This window comes from Fukomys damarensis, unplaced genomic scaffold, assembly GCF_012274545.1.
Source record: "Fukomys damarensis isolate Sample0158 unplaced genomic scaffold, DMR_v1.0_HiC HiC_scaffold_5, whole genome shotgun sequence".
Classification (NCBI taxonomy): Eukaryota; Metazoa; Chordata; class Mammalia; order Rodentia; family Bathyergidae; genus Fukomys; species Fukomys damarensis.
In genome coordinates, this window is record NW_022900917.1 from 37,681,662 (window position 1) to 37,699,153 (window position 17,492).

Genomic DNA, 17,492 nt, shown 5'->3' on the forward strand with positions numbered 1-17,492 from the left:
TCCATCCTGGCTTTGGGAAATACCCCATTTTCGTAACCTAGGACCGTACTCCAAAGTCCAGAAAGAAACCTCTTTCTTTACTGACCACCTGGGCCATAGGAACATGACAAGAAAGTCCTCTGTGGCCTTCCACTAATTCTTTTCCTTTCTACCTAGACAGTGCCAGTTGATTTCAGTTGCTTTGAATTGAGAACCATGACTCTTAGATAAATTATTAGGGTAGATTGCAAGAAACAAATTCTCATGGAAAGGGGAGAATCTGGCCAGGTGTGGTGGCGCATGCTTGTACTCTGAGCTCTCAGGAGGCTGAGGTAGGAAGATTACCGTAAATTCAAGTCCAGCCTTTGCTACACAGTGAGCTCAAGACCAGCCTGAACTACAGTGAGGTTCGGTCTCAAAAAAAAAAAGCTGGGCGTGGTGGATCATGACTGTAATCCCAGCATTTGGGAGGCTGAGGCTGGAGGATCACTATGAGTTTAAGACCAGCCTGGGCTACATAGTGAGTTCCAGGTCAGTCGCAACTACATAGTAAGACCCTGTCTCAAAAAAAAAAAAAAAAAAAAGGCAGAGGGGGATCTGATCTGATTTTGATTACCATATCCAGCTTGGTCTAAATAGTAGTATTCTGTATTTATAAATGGAAGTTTGAAAGCCAGGAGTTCAGGATGATTGATTATTGAAGTTACATCTTAGAGTACTCATTAAGGGAAAATCTTTGGATGCTTGCAATGCACCTATCTAGTAACAGTGCAGCTTGGGAAGAATTAAGAGTGTGAGTTTATAGTTTGAAAAATAAGATTGCTTTCAAGGGTACTAGATAAAGAACGGAAACCTCAAATCTGAATCTCATTGCAAGGCATGATCAGAATTGTCCTAGAAATTTCTAGTACTCTCTTCTTCAGCGATACAGAATATTCCAGTAAAACTGAACTTGAAATTTGACCTGGTAAGTTGCTAAATTAAAATGTTTGTTGACAGTGCTCACCATGTAAAATTTAGGGATGTTACAAATTGAACAGGAATCAGTTCCCAACCCCTGATTACTCCATAGCTAAATCGTCCCATCTTCTTGAGGTGAAGAAGCAGGAGGAATTGCCTTACCTGGAGTTACCCTGCACTGAGAGCTAATTCTTACTTCCTCCTGCCAGTGCTTCAGACTAGAAATATAAGTGGCACCTGGGGATTCCCTGGATCCAGTATCAAAGCTATTTGTATTAACTTTCTGGTTCCCAGGACAAAGCACCAGACACATTTTAATGGAGGAGAGGTTTAATTTGGCTCGTGGTTTCTAGTAATTCAGTTCATGGCTTACTGACTCCAAGGCAGAAATGTCATGGTGGAAAGGCATGGTGGAACAAAAGCTCAGTTCACAGTGGCTGGGAAGCGGAGCAGGAGAACAGTATTACAGAGGAACTCACTAAGACCGTAGACAGTACTCAAGGCCACTTCTCTATGATCCACCCAGACACACCTATGAGTGTGCTTATTAATCTGCTAGTGTTTCTTCAATGAGTTGACATGTCAAGATTAATGGTCACACTAATGGAGGTTTACTGCAACTCCATGGAGCCAGGATCATGAGGAAATCAAATTCATCAGAAATGAAAGTTTCAGGTACCTCTCTGGGTAAAGAATTCCAGCCAAGAGACTTACTGGATGGAGAGGAATCATAAAATCTTGCTTCAGCAGTATAGCCTGTTGTACAAATTACAATTACCTCCTCTTTTTGTATATCTGCACATGCTATGTCCTATGTGTATTTACTCTGTCAACTACTACCCACCTATCGGGGCGGTACTGGGGATTGAATTCTGGCCCTTGCACTTGCAAGAGAGGCGGTGGAACCACTGAGGCAAATCTCCAGCCCTACCCTCCTTTTCTTTACCAGCTTTTCCCCTAATGTTTTATTTAGGCCTTTTAGAGATTTAACTTGTATTAGTCCTTGAGAGGAGCGCAAACAAACTAGAAAGACATCATGTAGAGATCTCAGAGTCACTGTATGATTCAGCAGTGGAGAAAACAGTGAATTGTTCCTCTCTGTGGAAGGTGTGCCTTTTTCTTTTAACAAAAAGAATGACTGCATTTTATTAGGCAGTAGCCATTCTTCTTTAAGTATCAATCTATAAGGGGTGAACTGTACTAACTCTAATCCTAATCCTAACTATACTTGTCCTGACATTTAAACATTTTATTTATATATGTTGGCAATACATAATGATTGCGTTAATCATGAGAAGTTGATACCTGTACATGACACACCTTATTCCTTTGTTTTTCATTTCTTTTCCCTCCTCTCCCTTCCCACTCCTTTTCCTAACATTTTTTTTTATCCACTACTGATTGGGTCTGTAGATACAAAACCTGCAAATATGGAATGTCAGCTGTATGCTCAAAAGTGGAATTGGGTATACCATATTTTATGGTAATTCTATAACCTAATATCAAACACCATACTGTTTTTCACAGTTTAGTAATTTTTTTAACATATGAAGATATTGAGGGCCAGGGATATAGCTCAGTGGTGCATTGCCTGCCTGGCAAGCACAAGGACCTCAGTTTGATTCTGGGCACCCCCCCAAAATAGATAAAGGTATTGATAACTACATGTTGATTTTCTGTCCTTCTACTTTGCCAAAGAATTTTATTCTGCTTCATTGAGTTATGCTGGCTTGTCAGGAATGATATCATAAATGAGCTACAAATAGATTTAAATTTCCGTGCACAATTATGCTAAACTAAAGCAATCAGTATTGTTTATTCAACTACAATAGCAAACAGTAATGGAAGTAGGGGCACTTTTTACCTTTTCTTAGTGGGACTCCTGTTAGCATTTCCCTATTCAGATTCTGATTGTATGACCAGGGTATATATGCTATCTTTGGGGCATTTTCTGACACCTGTGATCACTCTTGTTCTCTGGACACCGCTCAAGTGTTCAGCAGTTCAGTACTAACATTAACTACTCTTGAGTTAGTGCAGACCCCACAAGTTAGTCTCAGTCCAAGACTGTTCCCACTTCAAATGCTGGCCTCTCCTCTTCTTTCCTCTCTCCCTCTACTCTCTGCTTGCTCCTTTCTTTTCTTTTTCTTTTTTGGCAGTACTGTGAATTGAAACCAGGCCTTCTGCACTGAGGCACAACCCAACCCTTTGTCATTTATTGTGAGACAGGGTCATATTTAACACATTCATTACAGGGCCGTAATTCATATATCTCTCTGCCATGTGGCTCTGATTTGAATGCAGTTGTTCTTGCCAGCTTGAACCACCAGTGGTGCATGCATAATTGTCCCAGTGGGCAATTTGTAGCACTTCTCAGGGGTCTCTGACTACAAGAATGCAAAGAAAAACATTGGTTTAACAGACCAGATGTCATCATATTACAGCTCCTTGAGGAAAACATTAAAATGGTATAAAAATTGTAACAGCTACTTTGTGGTATAACGCTTATAAATGCATATTATATATACCAGCAATGGAGTAGTTGTCAGGTTTCCATGTCAAAATTTAGAAAATGATATTAAGTCCTTGATTTACAAACATCTGAGTTGTGAACTTTCACAGTTATGAATGGACCTTGCATGATGAACATTCACAGATGTGAACAAATCGTGGAAGTAGCTCTCACGTGTCTGCTGGACATTGTCACAGTTGTGCTGCTGTGTGCTTACGGTACAGTGCGATAGTGTAGAGTACTGCAGCGCTGAGTCAGAGCCCAGGATGTCTGGAAGCAAGAGGAAAAGCAGGGGTGATGTGAAGGGGACTGCTAGTAAGTGCAGAGCACTAACCATGAAAACAAAGGAAAATAATTGAGGGATTGGATAGAGGCAAAAAGACGGTAGACGTCACTCATTTTTATAACGTGAATTGTTCAAGCATTGGCACAATTCTAAAGAACAAGGACAAGATCATGGAACATGTGAAGTCTGCTGTGCCAGTGCCATCAACAACAGTGTCCAAAAAGCATGGTGAAGTGATGGAGGAGATGGGGAAACTTCTCAGTTTGTGGATTCAGGATCAGAATCTGTTGAGTTCCACTCAGCTTGATGCTTATTCAAGAAAAAGCTAAAAAATAATAATAATAAAAGAAAAGGCTAACAGCCTGTTTGAAGATTTGAAGAAAAAATAGGGTGAATATAGGGAGTATCTTTTACTGCTAGTCATGGGTGGTTTAATGGATTCAAAACTAGAGCCAACTGTCACAGCGTAAAAGTAGGTGCTGAGGCTTCAAGCACAGAGACCACAGCTACCCAAGAATTTCTAGCAGCACTTAGAGAAATTATTGCTGAAGGTTCTTATTTACCCAAACAGGTTTGTAATGTTGATGAGACAGGACTTGACTGGAAGAGGGTGCCAAAACAAAGTTACATCAGGAAAGAGGAAAAGTTGATGCCAGGCTTCAAAGTAGCAAAGGACACACTTACTCTGGTGGCAATGCTTCTGGGGATATGAAACTAAAACCTCCCTTAGTTTACTATTCAAAGAATGCAAGAGCCTCAAAAATATAGTCCAGGGCTCTCTACTTGTTGTGTGGAAGAGTAACTTCAAAGCTTGGGTTACACAGGCCATTTTCTAGGACTGGCATTTCAACCACTTTATCCCAGAGATAGAGAAATATTGTCTGCAGAAGTATATCCCATTCAACATTCTTGTGCTGCTTGATAATGCACCAGACTGCTCCTGGTTCATGGGTGACTTTCCCCCAATGTCAAAGTGGTACATCTGTAACCTAATACTACAGGACTCATCCAACCTATGGACCAAGGAGTTACTGTGACTTTCAAGGAATGTTATTTATGTTACACTTTTTGTCAGACAGTGAAGGCAACTGATGAAACAGGAACAACCTTGCAACAATTTTGGAAGGACTGTAACATCTTTAAGGCCATGAAAACATCAACTTTGCTTGGCATGAGGGTTCTGCTGTCACCATGGATGGGGTTGGAAGAACATTTACCTTTTGTTCATGAAGTTCATGGACTTGAGAAGATGGGTAAGGAGTCTAAAGAGATCTTCCACAACTCAGTGACCCTTAGTAAGAAGCTGGAGCTGGATCTGCAAGAGGACAACTGCACTGAACTCCTTCCTGTGCGACATAAGGACCTGATGGAATTAGAGGCCCAGCAAAATGACCAAATATATATATTTATGGTCTCTAAATTATGATGATTTGATTTACAAATTTTTAACTTTACAATAGTCCAAATATGATCCAAATTCAATAGAAACTGTACTTCAAATTTTGAATTTTGATCTGTTCATCTAGGGTTAGAGTTATGCAGTATAGTACTCTCTTGTAATAATAGGCTGTTGATCTCAGTCAGAAACAAGCCATATAACTCCGGTGGACTAGGATATTAAGCTGTTACATTGGTAGGTGAGGTATATTAAAGGTATTTTTGATTTATGATATATTTAACTGGCAGTGGAGTTATTGGGATGCAACCCCATCATAAGTCAAAAAGTATCTGTATTTCTCACTTCTCCCTGCATATCTTTTACTATTTTTTGTTCCATTCACTGTTTTTCTTCAGAAACCATCAACTTAATGAGACACTTAGAACTCCATATCCATCAATTCCTCTCTATTGTTCTTTTAATCTGTTTTTAAAACTATATCTCCAGACTCTTGAAATTTCTCCTCTTGCCTCAAAAATGTGTTTTTACAGTTGACTGGTTTGGTTGACACATTCACTGCGTTTGTTTAATATGGCTCTTGAGTATCTTTTAATCTTTGACAGTTTACCTCCCCCTCCCTTTTATGACATTTACAGAACAAACTGGGTCATTTGTCATCATAAATTTCCTATGATCTGACTTTGGCTGTTTGAGTCTCATGATGTGGTTTAATAAGTTCCTATATTTTGTACATCTCTGGCCCTGTATTTCCCATGCAGTGATCATGAGATACACAATCTTGATTAGATTCTTTTGACAAGAGTCCCTTCTCTGTTACTCCCTATTGTGCTATCTTCAGGAGGCATTTAGTATCTGTCTGTCTTGCTTCTACTCATAATAATCAATAGGTTCATTTGTTAGCCAGCATGGCGGCACATGCCTGTGACCCCCAACACCCTGGAAGGCTGAGGCAGGAGGAGCACACCTTCCAGCTCAGCCGGGCAATTTAGACCATTTCTGCATTCCCGATCACTGCTTCCATAAAAGGGAAGACCTCCTTTTTGTAAGCATGATTCTCATTATGGTCGCTCCTCTGTGTCTGTGGAGATTGGCTCCAAGACTCCTCCGCAGATCCAGATCTATGGGCAGGAAAATCCTTTACACAAAAATGGTGTTGTATTTGCATATAACAATGCACATCCTCCCATACATTTAAAATCCTCTCTTGCTTACTATTTCTTTCTTTCTGAAGCAGGGTCATAGCAGCTGTGTAGCTCAGTCTGGCCTCATACTTGCAATCCTCCTGTCTTGGCCTCCCAAGTACTGGGATGACAAACTTGTGCCACCACACCTAGCTATCTCTTGCTTATTTATCACACCTAATTCAGTGTAAATGCTGTTATACTGCTGTAACTGTTACACTGTATAATGTATGCAGTTTGGGAAACAATGACCTAAGCGCATCTGTGTATGTTCATTGCAGACACAGCCTTCACAGGCCTACTGATGTAGTGAGGAAATGAGATGTGAGGTGAACAGTGCTCAAGTTCCAGAGAGACTGAGGATCTGTGGTGGACAGCAGGCCCACATCAGCGTGTGCCCTCACATGGCGTCAATGGTGTGGGTTCAGTGTAGCTTTGGCACTGACAAATTCATATTTTGCTTTTTGGAACTTTCTAGAATTTTTTTCCAAATGTGTTTTATCCACAGTTGAATTCATGCATGTTGGGCCCGTGAATAACGACAGACTGTGTTAGGCTCCTCATCAGCTTTCCTTCTAATTGTTGTAATATCCATTGGTGATTGATGCCACAGCTCGTTATTTCACTAGCGTTTACAAAGTTATTCTCTAATTCTTTCATAGCTTCCATGTGCAATCCATGTGTACAAGTACATATGGCTATGTGTTTCATTTTATCACAGTGCTTAGTTGTTTTGTTGCTCAGTCTTATCTTTTGCCAGTACAAGATCATTCCAGAATTTTAGCTGTAGATTTGAGCTTCTCTATTTTTTTCCTTTTTAAAAAATTTTTAGAATTTATGTATTTTTGTTTCTTAGTTTGAGACTTGTTCTTACTATGTAGCACAGTCTGGCCTTTCATATGCTACACAGTCCAAGGTGACCTCAAACTCACTGCAATCCTCCTGCTTCAGCCTCCAGAGTGATAGGATTACAAGTTTGTGCTACCATTTCCAACTTAGCTTTCCTAATCTTTTAAAACTCTTTATTCTTTTTCATTTCATTTGATACATCCAGCAAAAGGAGGCAAAAAGAGGACAAAAATCTCTGTCAGTGGTTTTCAGTTTCCCTGAAGTAATCCTAAGTGTACTATCCTAGCCTAGCTCTAACCTAGCCCTAACCTAACCTAACATCCTGACCTGGGGTTAAAAAGTCTGAATAACATTTTGCTTTAAATAGCCACTAAGGGGAAGGGAGGAAAACAATTGACAAGTTTTATATAATTGTCCCAATTCCCTACAATGAATGCAATCATTATACACTACAAACACATACTAATAGAAAATAAATAAATAAATAATACCAAATAGTAAGATTCTTATTCTAGAAAGATATATCATATCTGGCCTACAATTTTATAAATATAGTGATCCTTGCTTCATGAACTTCTTTCCGTGATTCTGGTCAAAAACTAAATTGGAGTAGGATGTGGTGGCACATGCCTGTGATCCCAGCACTCGGGAAGCTGAGGCAGGAGGATCGCTGTGAGTTCAAGACCAGCCTGAGCTTCATAGTGAGTTCCAGGGCAGTCTGAACTGCATAGTGAGACCCTGTCGCAAAACAACAACAGCAACAACAAAACAGAAACAATGAGATGAGATGAGAACGGAGTCAAATTTCCCCACAAGGTCAATATTGAGTCTAACCATGATTGTTCTGTAGTATGTCATATCCTCGATGTATGAGTCACCCATCTGTATAGTTTTATGATGCAGAAAGCCACGGGAGCTTTTCTCCCCACAAAAAAATAAATATACATTGTAATATGATGTCTTCAATCCTTTCAGGAAAATATCTAGAAGGGGAATAGCTGGGTCAGATGGAATTTCTAGTTTTAGTTTTTTGAGGAATACTGATTTCCATAGGGGTTGTAATAGTTTACATTCCCACCAACAATGTAGAGGATTCCTCTTCCCCAGCAGCCTTGCCAGCATTTGTTATCTGATTTCTTGATGATAGCCATTCTTTTTGGCATAAGATAGAATCTCAGTGTTCTAATTCGTATTTGTCTAATGGCCAGAGATGTTGAAAAAAATTTTCATACATTTATCACCTGTTAATACTTCTTCTGAGAAATGTCTGTTCATTTCATTTGTTTACTTTCTGTTTGTTTGTTTTGTTTTGTTTTGTTTTTTTACCAGGAATCGAACTTGGGTTCCCTGGTCCTCATTTATTTTGGATTGGGTCTTTTATTTGAGGGGTTAAATTTTTTGAGTTCTTTATATATTCTAGATATTAGTCCTCTGTCTAAGGACTAGCTGCCAAAAATTTCTCCCATTCTGTATGTTATCTTTTCACTCTGTTGGTTGTTTCTTTGAAGTACTGAAGCTATTAAATTTGATATGATCTCACTTTTTGAAATCTTGGTAGCAGCCTGTATGTCCATCAACAGATGACTGAATAAATGTGGTATTTGCACACAATGGAGTACTACTCTGCCATAAGGAAAGATACACAAATCATTCGTAGGAAAATGGATACACCTTAAGACCATACTGTTAAGTGAAACAAATCAGACACACAAGCTTAAATATCACAAGGTTTTGCTTATATGAGAAACTCAAATTGTAAACAAGGAGCAAAATAAAAGATAACAGGAAGTAGAGAGATAGATCCTTCTCAAATGGGAAGGGAATCAAGAAGTGAAAGGAGGAGGAGGGAAGAGCAAGGGGATTAATAAAAGGAATGAAGATGTGTTATTCACATGTACCGACTCCACACAAGGAATGCAAACATTGTTTACTGCAAACATGTACTAAGAAATAAACTCAAATATACCCTCCACAAACTCTTTGCTTTTCATATTCCCAGCATTCTCATACCTCTCACTTCCCCGTGGTCTTTGATCTATCTCTGATCTGTGTTCTTTGACTCCTTTTAGTCAATGAAAATGCTCACATCTCTTTCTGAAACAAAACAGCAAAACATACCTCTACTCTTTTATTTTTTAAACAGGGTCTCAATAAATTGCCTAGGTTGGTCTCTGTCAATCCTTATACCTCAGTCTCCCAAATAGCTGGGATTGTAGGTGCATGCCACAGTGTCCCTGCTTTCCCCCTACTTTTGATCCTATATTTGTATAAGATCAAGGCTTGCATCTATCTAAATGTGTTGGTGTATGCCTGCAATTCCAGAACTCAGGAGGCTGAAGCAGGAGGATTCCTATGTGTTCTAGGCCAGTCTGTACTGCGTAGTGAGACCTTGTTCAAAAAACAGAAATAAACAACTAGTCCATTCTGCCTATTATAACAAAATAACCATAAATTGGATATAATAGTAATTTATTTCTTATAGTTCTTTAGTCTGGGAATTCCAAGATGGGGCACCAGAAGATTTAGTGTCTGGTGAGGGCCCACTTACTGGTTCTCAGGCAGCATCTTTTCTTGTGCCTTCACATGCTGGGACCAAGAGTCTTTCTGGTCTATTTTATAAAGGTACTAAGCTTATTTCTGAGGGCTCCACATTTATGACCTAGTCATCTCCCAAAGAACTCATCTAATACAATCACCTCGAGGATTAAGCTTTCAACATATGAGTTGAGAGGTGAACATTCAGACCACAGCACATTTCTATATCACCGCAATATAGTCCTTATCTCTAGTCAGCATCTCCTAACTGGACAGAGATAGTAGAGTAATAAGGGAGAAAAGCTATAGGACTCCTCTCATCTTACATTCATGGTGTCATTCAGTTCCCACCACAAGTTATATGTTGGGAATTTCTTTTCTCATTTTACAAATAAGGAAGCAAAAGTTTAGTAAACTAAATGACCAACTCCAGGTCATAGAGCTACCAGGGAGCCATGCTTGGATTTAAGCCTTTTTATTCTAAGCCTAGTGCCTTTTCTGATGCATGGAAAGCAGAGATCCAGCAAAAAGGGGGGCACAGCAAAGCGACAGCAAAGCTGGCAGGAGGTAAAGTCATGAGACAGAACTGTGTGGCAGGGCTGCTGTTACTCCTCAAGCACTAAGGAAGGTGACTTATGAGCCTTATAAGCAGGTGAAAGGGGTAATATGAATTATGATGACACAATTATGGAATTTTTTGGACAAAGACATGAATTCATCTGGACAGCTTTGAAGAAATCATGAACACTCTATTTTATAAAGAAACTCAAAGCCAGGGAGATGGTTGACCAGCCTTATGGTCCTGTAACACTAATAGTGAAGCCAGACCAAAGGCCAGCCAGCACTCATTGGGATGCTGGGTTAAAATATTGAAATGCTTCTCTCTATTTTTTCTACTTTTTAAAGAAATAGGGTCTCACTATGTTTCCCAGGCTTTCCCCAAACTCCTGGATTCCAGTTGTCTTCCTGGCTCAGCCTCCCAATTAGCTGGGACTATATAGGTGCATTCCACCATGCCTGGCTAGCCTCTTCTTTTTTTGTTTTTGTTTTAGTACCGGGGATTGAACTTGGGACCTTGCACTTGTGAGGCAAGCAGCAGAACACTGAGCAAAATCCCTGGCTCTAGCCTCTTCTTAAACAGCTTTGTTGTTATATAATGTACACACTACAAACTTCATCCATTGTAAGTGTACAATCCAGTGCTTTTTGTTTTGAGGAATTTTTGAATCAAGGTCTAGCTATGTTGCTGAGGCTAGCCTTGAATTCCTGAGCTGAAGTGATTCTCCTTTCTCAGCCTATTCAATACTTTTTCATAGGGTTATGCAACTAGGTAAGCATCAGTACATTCTAGTTTTAGAATATTTCCATCACCTCAAATAAAGAAAACATTAAAATATCTCCATAGCAGTTGGTAAATAGCCATTGCCATCAATCCCCAAAAGAACCTACTTTCCCAAGCTTCTGAACAATCCTGGACTCCCTGTGATCTAACTAAAGATCCCTGGCCCACACCCAGCAGAGTTTCCAGCCTCTACCCCAGCAGTGAGTAGCCTCTGTCCTGCGCGACTGTTACCTATGCCACACATGTAGTGAAAAAACTTCAGTATTATTCTTGGGAAGGATCAAGGTAAGTACTCAGCTCTTCTGGTTTCCAATCCAATCTCACACCACACCTTGTCTTTCAGGAAGACCAGTTCTAACAGTTTGGTTCTTGAATGTCTCTCAAAGGCTCTTGTGTGGAAGGTTTATTCTCAGCCATTACTCAGTACTTCTCAGGCACTCCTGGGAAGTGATGGAAACTTTAGGTATGCGAGATGTTAATTCCCTGGGGCAGCCTCTTGAAGAGGACATTGGGAACCAAGCCTCAGCCTCTCCTCCTGGTGTCTTGGCTGCCATGAGGTAAATAGGCCTTCTCCGCCATGAGCTCCTGCCAGGATGTATTCTGCTTCCACAGGCCTAAAACAAGAGGCCTAAGCAATCATGGACTGAAACCTCTGAAACCACAAGACAGAATAAATCCTCCTTTTAAGTTGTTTAGCGTCAGTATTTTGTCACAATAACATAAAATTGACAACCAGAAAATAAACAAGTGAAAAAAAAACATTGTGTGAAATTGTCCAAATAAAAGGCAGATTTTGGAAGGGCAAGAAATTGAGCTAGGAGCTATCTTCACTCATTGGTACAGATGCTCTCATGTTGAGATTTACAAATCTCCACTAACGGATGAACTTATAAGCATCAGGTAACTTCCTGCAATACAAAAGTTCATGAGTATGTGAATTTTTTCCTGTGGAGCAGATCCATGGCTTTCATTTCATTTTTTTTTTTTTAATGGTCTGGGCATTAATCTCAGAGCCTTCTCACTGAGCTACAACCCCTTTTCACTGAGTTCTGAGCTACATCCTCTCCCTTCACCTTTTGTGTGTGTGTGTGTGTGTGTGTGTGTGTGTGTGTGTGTGTGTGTGTGTGACAGAATCTTGCTACTTCGAGAAGTTGCCCAGAGTGGGCTTGAATTTCTGATCCTTCTGTCTCGGCCTTCCAGAGTACTGGGATTACAGGTGTATCATTAAATTTTATTTATTTATTTATTATTTTTGGTACCGGGGATCGAACTCAGGTCTTTGTGCTTACAAGGCAGGCGGCGGAACCACCGGGCTAAATCCCTGGCCCCATCCCATTAAATTTTAAAAGGGTCTGTGGGACAAAAGGAAAGACAGCCTTTTATAAGTATTAACATGTTAAGAACATGTTTGTCAATAGGCTTTTGGGAAGAAATAAGAAAGGGCTACAGATCTGGATAAAAGGATTCTCACTAGTGAGCCTCAGGGAAAAGACTAAAATATAGAGAATCCTTGATTTATAAGTTTCAACATGACTTTTTGATTTTATGGTGGTATAAAAGTGATACACATTCAATAGAAATGACTTCAAATTTTGGATTTTGATCTTTTCTTGGGCTGGTGAGACATGGTACAATAGTCTCTAGAGAGGCTGGGTGGTAACAGGGAGCTTTAGCATCTAGTCAGCCCCTTCATCCCAGGGGAAGCAAACTACACACTACTATAGGCTGTGTGGATAATATTCTTTGGATGTTATATCTTGCATTTTTATCCATCATGTCTACAACATGCCCATCTGTGTCTTTTGTACCCATACAACCATGCTATTTTTCATCTTCAGTACACAGTTCAAAATCAAATATATGAGCTATTCAATACTTCACTATAGAAGGGGCTTTGTGTTAGATGGTTTGCTCAACTGTAGGCAAATGTAAACTGAGCAAGATTAATGTAGGTCAGGCTAACCTAAGATGTTTAACAGCTTAGGTGTATTGATACACTGTTTGTTTCAGGTACTGGGGGTGGAACCCAGGGGCACTATACGTTGAGCTGTATCTTCCCTGACCCTCTTTTTTCAGATAGGTCTTGCTAGGTTGTCCAGACTAAACTTGTGATCCTTCTAACTCTGGAGCAGCTGGGATTAGCAGAATGCGCCACCATGCCCAGCTGCATTTTTCAACTTGTGATATTCTCAATTTGTGATGGGTTTATTTGGAGCATATATAAATTTTTTCCTGGTTCACAATTTTGTTTGCAAATAAGAATCAACTACTATTTTTTTGAGACAGGATCTCACTATGTAGTTGAGATTGACCTGGAACTCACTATGTAGCCTAGGCTGGTCTTGAACTCACAGCGATCCTCCTGCCTCAGCCTCCAAAGTGCTGGGATTACAGGTGTGTGCCACCACGCCCGGCTAGAATCAACTAGTTTGAAGTGTAGAATAGCCACACAGAATAAGACAAACATAAAATAATTTTTCTATTAGTTATATTATTAATTTTCTTTGCCCTTTATTAGATTTACATGAAATGACCGAGTCGGGTTCAAAATTATAAAAGTAATTTTTTTTACTTTATAGATATGCTTTTCTTAAAGTATTATTCTAAATTATGAATATGGAGAATATGGAATTTTTGCTACTTCATGAAATGAAATCCCAGTAGTACTAATTAGCATTTAAAATTGTTAACTAAAGCCTCCAAGTATTTCTAAATAAATGCAATGAAGCCCAGTTCATTTCTTACTATATTTACAAAAGTGACTTTAAAACTTAAAACAGTACAATCTTCCTTTTTTTTTTTTTTTTTACCAGGGATCAAACTCAGGACCTTGTGCTTGCCAGGCCATCACAGTGCCACTGAACTAAATCCCTGGCCCCATCCCATTATCTTACTTACACACACACACACACGCGCACACACCCTTTTTTCTCATGCTGGAGATTGAACCCAAGGTCCCATATCTACCAGACAAGCACTCTATTATGGAGCTACAATCCCAGTCCTTTAACCTGTGTTTTAATCAAATCATTTAAAACTTTGATTTTCTAGATGGGAGCTGTAGCAAGTGACTATAGTGTTAGCACCTGGGAGGATAGGCAAGAAGATCATGAGCAAAAAGGCCAGCCTAGACTATGGAGGGTTACCCTGTCTCAAAATAAAGCAAAAGGAGAGAAAAAAAATTATGTGTTTTTTTTGTTTTTTTTTTTCACTGAATGCATAGAGTTTGAAATGTGGATGAAACTAAAAATTATACAGTCTGAGGGCTAGGGGTTTGGCTCAGTGGTTCCTTGCAAGCGTAAGGGCTGAGTTAGATTCCCAGTATCAAAAAAAAAAAAAAAAAAAAAAAAAAGAAGAAGAAGAAGAAGAAGATTATACAGTCTGACTTGCAAAATTTTACTGATAAAGAAACAAACCCAAACAAGGCATGGTCTCACATGCCTACAGCCCCAGCATTCTAGGAGACTGAGACAGGAGGATCACAGGTTCAGGCTCAGTCTGGGTGAATTAGTGAGACACTGTCTCAAGAAAAGGGGTAGCAAGGATGTTGGTTAGTTTAAAGACTTTGTGTCGATTTTTAGTAAGGTGAGGAGAACCTTGATCAAGCTCTCTAATGAAAGAACTAGGATAAGAATGCAAATTTTGAGTTTTTCATTTTGGGCCTTTTCTAACATGCAATAAGCAAGCTGTTGATTGTTGAACTACCTTTATTTCTCTGGTGAGATCAGCCACTAAGAACAAACTACACTGCGGAAACATAGACACAAGCAAGGGTTTCTGCATCAACTATTCTGCCTTTTCACACTCCAACCAGCAGATCTTCATAGGACAGCTTTTGACTTTCCAGACTAATCAATAGAACAAAAGCACCCATAAACCATAAATCATGCTACATTATCAACATTGCATCTCAGGGATACTTTTTGTGAGTCCTTCAATGTAGTCAAGGGAGAATTGCCTCTCCTTGTAAGCCATTTCCAATTGCTGTGGAAATTTTTTAAAAAGCGCCATTATCAAATCTAACAAAAATAATCATTTTAAACATTATTTAATATCCATTCTATGTTTAATTTTCCCCACTTGTCTCAAAAATATATTAGTTTTTTTAAAAAAATCTTAGTTTGCTTAGATCAGGACTCAAATGAGATAGACATATTGCATTTAACATGTGTTTTAAGTATCTTTACTACAAATGATTTTATCAAAAAGATTCTTCAAGGATATGGGAAACTTTATTATTGCTGAACTTTTTTTCTAGAGTGATTGTCTCACTTTCACTCCTATAGAGTTTATAAGAGATCCACTTCCTCTTACACTTATGGTATTGTTAGACATTTTAACACCTAACTATAGATAGTAAGCCTTACTCTACAGAAATGAGATGTGAGCCTCGTCTTCAAATATTATATAATCAAGTGTTTTAGATATAAACATTTTATGGTCATCAGAGATAATTATATACTTCTACACTCTCTGAAAGTCATTGTTTCAGCTTCTGAATGTCAGCATCTCATATGTTTTTGTTTTCTTTTGTTGCTGAGGGTTCAACCCAGGATATCATGCATACTAGACATAAACTTTACAAACGCAGCCCTCCATCATATATTAATGAAAGAATAAAGGAGATACTTAACTGTGCTCAATTTAGTATTTTCTAGGAAGTATATGACTTGGTATTGATCCCCCCACCCCAGAAGATCCCTTTAGCACAAGCAAAGTCAGAATGCCTGTAATCACTTTTCTTCCTTGTTAGTATTTGTCTTGGCAGGCTGTTGCTCTGATGATGCCATAATGCTTTGTTTGTGGGTCACCCAATGTCACTGAAACCTTCAGGAAGAATCAACTTTTAGGCAAGGTAAAGGGTGGTAAAACTTGATCTTCTGGAGTAATTCCCTGAGATCATAGGAGTAGAAATCCCTAGGAGAAACTATACCTGGAAACATTTTCTATAAGCTTTCATCTTTCATTAGAATATGTGGTTTTACTCACTGTTGTGATGTCCAGAGTAAAAATGGATTAACACATGATATTCTTTTGGTTTATTCCTGATTTCCAACAGCATTCATATTTCCTCAAAGACACAGTCATCTCACACAAAAAGGGGAAAGCAATCCATTTCTGGTAATAGAGCAGAAGTCTGAGAGAAGAATACACCAATATAATTTCTTCACTAGTGAGGAGCTAGTGTCTTTAGTATTATATCATAGAAAAATGCCATATTTTAAAGATCTTTTTCCGTTTTAAAAACGTCACATTATGGATATTTCCAGAGAACACGCTATCTTTAAAGAGTGTGAAGAATGATATCTTACATTGGTTATATTTATACCTTAGAGAAATGTCTTTAAAAAACCCTAACAAATGCCAGTAATATGACAGATTTTAAGCTTTCATTCTGGTACAAACCTTTTACTCAGTGTATCAGCTACTTTTTTTTTTTTTTTTTTTTTTTTTTTGAGATTGAACACGAAGTGCAAGCTTTTGGCTTCTATTTCCCCTTATAAACCGATGACATCTTCAGTTCCTGAGGAGCCTTCAAAAATGTGGATTCTGATAAATGTTGGCAGAACTGGTGCATTCCTAGAATAAAATTTCTGTGCTCAGCTTTTCTTACCCAAATATATCCGTAGGTTCAATGACCATCCAACTGCCAACCAAAAAAACTGCTCGCCAGTTAATAAGCTGAAAAGGACAGCCTGTGAACACGATGGAAGGTCTAGTCTAAGTGTATAACCACACTGTGCCGCTGGTATATTAAAGTAAATTCATGCCTAGGGTCAAATCTCTAAGGAAAATTTGACTGCTGTAACAACCATAGCTATTACTGATGTAGTGGTGAAATCTTAAATTGAGGAGGCTGGAGTTAGAGAGAGAAAAATTGTATATAAACAAAAGAAAAACTTCAAATTTCTTTCTCCTTTTTCAGGCAAGTTTCAGCTCTACAAATCTAAATACCCTTGTCTTTCAAATATATCACAATATTGTTCTGCTCAATTCTCATCCCTTTGTACAAGGAAAACTCTTTTCCTCAAATTAAGTCATGAGAGGTTTTCAGATCTGCATGGACCAGAAAGTAGTCGTGGGCAAACTTTAACCTGGCCCCCAAGGCTGCGAAAGTGGGTTTGGTGCGAAAACGTCCTAAAGGAAAAACCTGTAAACCGTACACTTGGAGTCAGAAACATAAAACGAAATAGAAAAAACAATCTCACGGATCTAGACATCATCAGGATTTCAGGAAACAGTATAGGCTCAAAAATCAGTAACAGAGGTCGAGTCAAAAGTGCATCAGCGAGCTTTCTGCCTCAGGTACAGCAGGCAGAAGCCCCGCTGGGCTTCAGGGTACCCAAAGCGCTTGTTACCACGACCCCGCCCCCTCGCGGGCCCCCGCGCGGTAGCCAATCCGCTCGAGCAATCCCCTTCCCATCGGACGCCCCGCCCCCGCGCCCGGG

General features: G+C 39.2%; 1 long non-coding RNA gene across 2 annotated transcripts; it reads right to left on the reverse strand.

Annotated features, from left to right (window-relative positions):
- Positions 1-3,485: 3,485 nt before the first annotated feature.
- On the reverse strand, positions 3,486-16,466 carry LOC104861105. 2 transcript variants are annotated; one of them, XR_779906.1, is made up of 4 exons: positions 16,450-16,466; positions 16,033-16,161; positions 4,955-5,052; positions 3,486-3,721 (listed from the first exon to the last, which is right to left on the reverse strand). It is a non-coding gene; the product is annotated as an uncharacterized LOC104861105 (long non-coding RNA). The 2 variants fall into 2 exon arrangements; XR_779907.1 differs by lacking the exons at positions 3,486-3,721; positions 4,955-5,052 and adding exons at positions 9,183-9,260; positions 11,275-11,695.
- Between the last annotated feature and the right edge of the window lie 1,026 nt (positions 16,467-17,492).